Below are 8,066 nucleotides of genomic sequence, written 5' to 3' on the forward strand. Positions count from 1 at the left end.
CTCAAAGAGGCCTGTAAATCTTTGCCCAGTCATGTCCAAGAATCTCAATTGTGACTAAAAGTTTCTGTTCAAACTCAAGTATCCTTACTCTGAATTTACTATCTGGAGTTTAGCTCTGCTGTCCATATCCCTGGGAAATAGCTGTATGTTAATTATTTAGGCCGATTTTATTTTGTTATTTTTATTTTATTTTATTTTATCTTTTTAAAGATTTTATTTATTTATTTGACAGAGAGAGAGACACAGCGAGAGAGGGAACACAAGCAGGGGGAGTGGGAGAGGGAGAAGCAGGCCTCCCGCTGAGCAAGGAGCCCGAGGCGGGGCTGGAGCCTAACGCGGGGCTCAATCCTAGGACTCTGGGATCATGACCTGAGCCGAAAGCAGACGTTTAATGACTGAGCCACTCAGGTGCCCCTATTTAGGCCGATTTTAAATTTCTTCAGAGCTGAACAAAATTGAGATGACCCACAGCGAGTTATTCCTAAGAGATTGGTAGAATAGCCTTCTAGAAATGAAGGTCTGCAACAGAAATTGCTAATAATTTTGTAAATCAATTTAACGGAGCCACTTGGATAATGTTAAAAAATATTTACTTAACTGGGTTTTAAAATGCCATTTCCTGGCATCCAAATGCTTAAATAACTACACCATGGTAAACACGCAAATGTAGTTTTGCTAAAGAGTTTATTTTGGCCAGAAGCCGTCACATTGGTTAATTAGTAAAAGGATGATGTAGTCTTTGGGAAGAAAGTACTTTAAATATGACATTTGAAAAACCTTTCTAAACATTAATGTTAAATCTTTAAAATATTTAGAGAGAAAAATTAGATGTTTGTAACACTAGGGAACTTGCATGAATTTCTTTATCTGACTTCAAAATAATTATCATGTGATTTCTATGATTCATCCAGCCTGAAATAAAATAATTAGCATGAAGTAAATGCAGGGAATTTGATAAATACATGCTCCCCTTTAGGGGCTAAAGGATTTATTTTGACAGCATTTCCATTTGCACCAATTGTTCTAATAAAGATAATTTTCATATTTTAAAAATTATGCAGTTCTGATTTTTCTCCTTTATAGAACGCACCCATCAAATAAGACAATAAAAAAAAAACTTACAGAGCCCTCCTAAATGTTTTTAATTTTTAAAAATATGCCTGCACCTCTTCTGCCAATCACTAGTAGTTGCAAACTGTGTAGTGTTGAGGCAAGAGCCTGAGGTTATTGTAATAACTGAGGAAAAATAAAACAATGCTCTTGAAAGCTCCTGGCACATAGGAGGCCCTCAATAATCAAGTATTAAATTCTTCGTGGAGCTGGAAATGTATGGAAAAAAGGAATTTATTTAGAAATTTTACTTTCAAAAATCTTAAAATTTCCTTGGTTCCAAACTTTCAACCAACATACATTGTGTCCTTACGCATTTGAAGAGACCTTGGAACCACATGCTATCTTCCCATAGCAGTGTAGTTCCCGTGCCAGTGATTAACAGCAAGCATGGTTTATTTTGTCTTCATTAGCAGGAGCTGACAAGGGACCTAGTTCTCTTAGTCTCAGCTAAGAAAGGAGGAGTCAGCTTTGATTAACTTGCAATACTTACTTCAGTTTCAGTGATACGGTGATCTGGAGGCAAAGCTACCAAATGAATCAACTGTCTCTAAATTCACATGGGGGCCACAGCTAGATTTGCCCAGGTACTCCATTTTCACATGCAAAAATGTCAGATAATTCTATTGTGTACAGACCTTCTTGGCCCAGCTACTTTGTCCCATCTTTCTCCTTTCATATAAAGGAATTCTATATTTAAAAGAAAAAATAACTGATAACTAGTTTACTGATTCTTTTAATGTCTTTATCAAAGACCTTGTTCGTTTTCATTTGAGGAGTCTGTTTAAAGGGCAAATAAACATGCTCACCTGTGTACTGAGAAGAGGAATAATTTCTAATGAACAGTAAGTGTTCATTGAACAATAATGAATGATCGTGTCCAATGACTTGTGACCTTGATCAAAATCTAGCTCTTAATCTTTCCAGCTGTATCAAATTAATAATCATGATTAACATCTAAATGGCTTCAGGGTTTCTATAGATTTCTTAATTTAGAGAATAGTAACAAGGTATTGGGGAAGCCAAAATATTTATCCCTGTAATTTCAATTCTGTGACACCTACATGTTAAACTTAAATATCTCTTGTAGCAAATCGATCCACCCATCCATCCATCCACCCACTCACTCATAATTGTACTGGACACCATCAAAAGGTTAGGGGAAAAGAACTCTCAAGAATTTGGAGATCCCAGATGTGAGAAATTCCAGATGGTAACGTAAGGGAGGGAAACGTTTTCCTCTGCCCTCTTAGGTTACTCCCTTTGGCTGGGTAGTGGCAATTAACAGGTCCTGGGAATTAACTGTTAACAGAACAGGTTTATATCCTATGCACATGGGGAGCCTCACAGAAAAGAAGTGAAAATCCCCCAGAGTGGTTAGGCCTGGGAGCTTATGTACCATTTTAACAAAGGATGACAAATTGCATAGAAGTGACAAGACAAAGGAAAAGGGATGTGGACTTGTAGGGCAGTAAATTGTGGGAAGGTAAATATATGGGAGAAAGTAACGGAAAGTAAGGGTTATTTATAAGGTTTGTTATACAGACTTAAGTCAGCGTTTTCTCCAGTGATTAGAGTCATGTTCTCTTCCAGGTTTGGGAGAGGGGAGAGGGGCCACTTTCACAAAGGGAAATTTATGCTTGCTTTGAGGCTGAAAGGGGGGAGGAGAGTGAACTCCTCCTATGTCTGCTGTTTTCTTAATTGCCTTCAGTTCAAAAGAATCCTTATGTCATAGTGGCATATTTTGGGGGTGGCATATTCTGATCCCCTTCATTAGCATGGTGCAAAAGAAAGCAAACTAAATAGAGATCCTATTCTGGGTCTCCCCCTTACTACCCTTGTGTCATTTCTTAGGTTTAATTTCTCTGACACTCAGCTATCTTACCTAAGAGATGATAATTCTGATCCTACCTGTGAGGTTAGAATAAGGACTGAGAACTGTGTACAACTTGTAAACTGTTAAGAACTTTACACATGTTGAGTATTACATGTTAAATGCTCTGTGTGGTGTAGACTCCATGTTAGTTTTTCTCAGTTAAAAAGCATTGCACCTGGAGAATCTCTAGGTGGGTACAAGAGAGGTTACTTTCTATACTCTCAAAAAGATTGTTTCTTTTCCATGTCCCTAAATCCATATTAATAGCTTTTTTTCTTTTATTTCAAAATATATTATGACATCCTTTTAAAATTACATTTAAGATTCTTATGTGCTTTCCTCCCCAAACCCCTACCCCCAGTTGGTAACCTTTGCTCAAAATGTAATAAATAGTTCTCCGGAAAAGTATTCATGAAGGCTCAAGTCCAGGATAGGCCTCCTGGAGGAAAGAGCGCTTAAACTGGGCACGCAGGAAGAGAAGGCTTGGCCAGAACAGAGAGAGAATGGTCTTCTAGAATAAAGCAAAAGTGTACATGTAAAACAAAGAGATGGCAAGAACAGAGAACACAGGGAAATATAACTGTAAAAATATCTTAAAACATTTTCAAATATAACCCCAAAGGTAATTTAATTATTTAAAAATGGTCCCTTCTGAGGAGTCAGTTCAGTGAAGATTTTTGCTCCATGAAGCCTGGCTCTTTTGTTTTATTTTTTATCTCTCTGAAGAAAAGAACATGATCTAATTAAAGTTTGAAGACCAAGGTAAGTGTCAAAATGGCTACATGTAAAGTCCTCTGTAAAAATTCTATTCTTTCATAACAGAAAGCAGCCTTAATTTGGCTGAATGCAATGGTGATTTTTCTTTTCAGTAAGAGCTTTGGGTAAAAAATAGTTATCCAACTCTTCTTCTGAAAAATGCAGCAGAACTTTTAGAATCAAACGAAAACAACCTTTTTAGACATAGGCAGCCAAGTAATCCCTAAAGATGCCCAGCTCTGTTTCAGCAGTGAACCAAGAAGGTGCACTTTGACAGAGTTTATTTTCACATTGGCAAACAGGAAAGGACAGTGAGATGCTTTCCCGTACTACTTCCTGTAAAGCAGATCTGTCACTTCACCAGGCTCAATCATGATGCGAACTAAACTTTTCTGGAGACATTTGGGATATAAACTATTACCACACATGTGCAGAGTATCTTTCAAATCTCTATGTTCGATATAAATGTCAAATGTGTTCTTCCTCGTCTTTGGAAGATTCTAGGAGTGCCTGGCAAGAAGAGGCTGCTGACTGGAGTCCAGAGCCAAGCTAATCAACTCTCCTGAGTCAAAAAAGTGTCTGAATGATGAGTCCCAAGGCAGATTTCAGGAATGTTGAACATTTGGTGAGTTTGCATGTTGTTACCAGGAGCCTCTTGTTTGCTCTGCTGGTGCAACCAAAGCCAAGAACTTCCTGGGGAACCAGAAACTCTTGGGTCCTAATACAGTTCTTTGAAAAGCCTTTTCCCATTCATTCACTCACAAATGCATATCAGATTACGACCAACCACGTGGAGTCCATTGTGCTGGGGGCTACAGAGGACAAATGAGTATAAACACTTAAATTTCTATCCTAGAGGAGTGATTGGTTTTTAGGGGAGACAGGCATATAGTTCAGACTTTACCCTATGGGCACTGGAAACAATTAAAATGCTTAAACAGATACTAGCACAAGATTGTGCTTTAAAAGAGGCAAGATTCGAGTCAAAGCAACCAAATGGAAGTTGTTTCAATAATCAGTAGTCAAGAGAGGATCGTGGCCTGAACTAAGGCAGTGGAGTAGAAATAGAGAAATGTGACCAGGTTTGAGGAAGTACCACTGGAGAACTTGACCATTAATCAGATGTGAGGAAGGGGTATAAGAAGGAAAAGCCCTATGATGAACTCCACAGGAGAAAATGGTAAGCCCATGTTTGGGGGAGAGCTGGGTATAACATTGGGAAATAAAGCTGATGCCCTGGTTCCAGTTAGAGCAAGAAATGGAGGGGATTTTCAGGGAGAAGTTTAAGGATCTAGGGACATGAGCTTACTATACAATAAGGCAATGTTTTCCACAATAGATCATGACTCATTAGTGGGCCAAGAAGTCACTTTAGCAGGTTTTGTCCAGTATTATTTTTAACTTTTAAAGCAGCTTTGTTGAAGTATAATTTATACACCTATTGTAAGTGTGCAAGTAATTTTTAGCAAATTTATGGTTATAAAGCCATCACCATAATCCAGTATTAGAACATTTCCAACAAAGTTTTACTTCAATTCATTCAAATCCTCAGCCCTAGGCAACCCCTGATCTGCTGTCTCGTTATATTTGCATTTTCTAGACACTTCATATAAATGGAATCATACAATAGTCTTTTGTGTCTAGCTTCTTCCACTTAGCATGGTGTTTTTGAGGCTCATCTACATTGAATATATATTGATATTTTCTTTTTATTGCTAAATAGTTCAATATATGGATATACCATATTGTGTTCTCCCGTTGATAGACATTTGGATTGTTTCCAGTTTGGGGCTAATATAAATAATGCTGCTATAAACATTTGTGTATATGTGTTTGGATGGAAATACGTCTTTATTTCTCTCGGATGTATCCTTAGGAGTGGAACTGCTGTATTATATGACAAGTTTATGTTTAACTTTTTAGAAATGGCTACATTATTTTTCAAAATGGCTGTCCCATTTTACATTCCCAACACCAATGTATAGGTGTTTCAGTTGCTCCATACTCTCCGGTCAGTAGTGTTAGTCTTTTGATTATGTCTCTTATTGTGGGGTCTATAGTGGTATCTCATTGTGGTTCTAATCTCCCTAATGTGGTTGAGCACACCTTGCTGTGCTTATTGACCATTCATATAGCTTCATGTCTTTTGTGCATTTTGTAATTGGGTTGTTTTCTTCTTATTATTGAATTATGAGGGGCCTTGATATATTTCTTTATCAGGTATAAGATTAACAAATATTTCCTTAGCAGATGTTTCTTCCAGCCCGTAACTTGTCTTTGCATTTTCTTAATGGTATCTTTTGAAGCACATAAGTTTTTGATGAAATACAATTTATCAATTTTTCTTTTATGGATTTTTCTTTTGGTATTTTATCTAAGAACTCTGTCCAACCCAAGGTCACAAAGATTTTCTCTTATATTTTCTTCAAGAAGTTTTATAGTTTTAGCTGTTGTATTTAGGTCTATGATTAATTTTTTTTTTTTTTTAGGGACTAACACACCCTTTTAATATGTTTTTAAATATTTTTAAGGTTTAAAAAGTGTTTAAAGTTTGTAATTCCTAGTAGGAAAACATTATCTGAATGAATACCCTAATGGCAAACCACTATAGAATGTTTCAGCTGCATGTGGGGCAGAGGGGTAGGGATTCTCTTCACAGCACCCCAGCTTTCTTCATGAGAAGGTCAGAGGTACACAGGTTTGTATTATTGAGACATCCTTTAGGTAATCGTTGCTTTTCCTTCAGCAAGGGCTTTATTTTTCAGAAAGACATTATGCTTGACCTCCAAATTTGGCTGATAATTTACCGATGAGATTCATAACCTTTGGATTGCTCTGATATTTTGACATATTCGCTGGGTTCTGGGCCACATCCTGGAAGGCCACCATAACTTCTGGATCCCGCATGGCTGTGAGAACCTCTGGATGACTAAGAATTTCATTGAGCCCAGGCATTCCTGCCATTCCAGTCATCCCCCCTACCATTCCAGGCATCCCCCCTGCCATTCCAGGCATTCCTCCAGGAAAATTACCAGGTATTCATCTCCAGGAAAGCCACCTGGGAAAGAGTCATACTGAGCTCCTGATTGTTGTCTGGCTTCTTCCTCCCTCTGGGCCTTCTTAACTCTCATGTTCTCCCCGAGCCTTCTTAACCCTTTCTATTCTTTCTTTGATTTCTTGCTCTTCACGTTTTTGCTTATACTTTCTGATGTTCAGCAATTTTCTGGGCCCTCGGTTGAACTTCTTTCAGCATTGCACTAGCATCTTCATCGTAATCCAGTTTACAGGCAAGGGCAAGATCATATGCTGTTTCTTCCCAATTGCCCAGAAGTCTGTGTGCTTTCCCTCGCCACTTATAAGGCTAAGCTGAATCAGGATTTACTTCAATAGCTGTCTCACAGTATCGAGTGGCAGCATTTGGCTTCTGTAATTTGATGAAGACACTGGCTCTCTTGGCATACAGAATGGCCGAGCGAGGATTCAATTTGATGGCATCTGTGAACAAGTCAATGGCTTTCTGTAGTTCACCATCACTTAGGGCATCAATGGCAGTCACTTTTTTATCATTTGCCTGATCCATCATTTCCTCAGTTATCTCTACATTTTCATCTCCCATTTCTTGAGGGGCATCAGTATCTGGTTCAATCACACCTTCATTGTCAATTTCTAGATCACTATGGTTCGCCTGTCTTTATGTTTTCCTCTGCCTTCTTACTATCTGTTTTTTCTTCCTTGATATTGTCTTCTGATTTAGCTTTATGAGTGGCAGGTGGTATTTTACCCCCCATGCTCTCCACCCACTCCCACAGGAAGCGCACTTCCTCGGTGTAGAGAACGCTTGGTCCTGCTTACACATTTTCACAAGGCCCGAAGCTCGCTCACTTTGCGGGGGTCCATGGTCCAGAGGCAGTGGCAGGCGGCCAGTGGCAGGCGCGGCTGAGGTTGCAGCCCGATTCCAGATGCCGGGCTATGATTAATTTTGAGTTAAGTGTTGTGTATGGTATGAGGTAAGGATATAACTTCATTTTTTTTTATGTGGATATACAATTGTCCAACAATGAGTATTTTTTTAAAAAGACAGTGGAAGATTCTAGAGTGCAGTCCACATTGTTCTATAAAATATATACATATTCCATGTGTTTTCTGAGTTGTGAAAAAGAAAAGGATTTATTTTTTGTTTCATGATCAAAATATCCTCAAAACTACTGCATTATGGCTTCCAGAGTATACAGTGCAAAGATTTCGGAAGGCGGAAAAGGAAAAGGTAGGAAACAATTGAGAACAATGGTCAGGAGAGAGGAAGCTCAGAGTCAGGACTTAAATC

At 38.4% G+C, this 8,066-nt stretch overlaps 1 pseudogene; it reads right to left on the minus strand.

Moving 5' to 3' along the window:
* Nucleotides 1-6,236: 6,236 nt before the first annotated feature.
* Nucleotides 6,237-7,639, minus strand: LOC102745300 (hsc70-interacting protein pseudogene; annotated as a pseudogene).
* Nucleotides 7,640-8,066: the final 427 nt, after the last annotated feature.

Source organism: Leptonychotes weddellii, chromosome 8 (genome assembly GCF_054177405.1).
Source record: "Leptonychotes weddellii isolate Sample4059 chromosome 8, ASM5417740v2, whole genome shotgun sequence".
Classification (NCBI taxonomy): domain Eukaryota; kingdom Metazoa; phylum Chordata; class Mammalia; order Carnivora; family Phocidae; genus Leptonychotes; species Leptonychotes weddellii.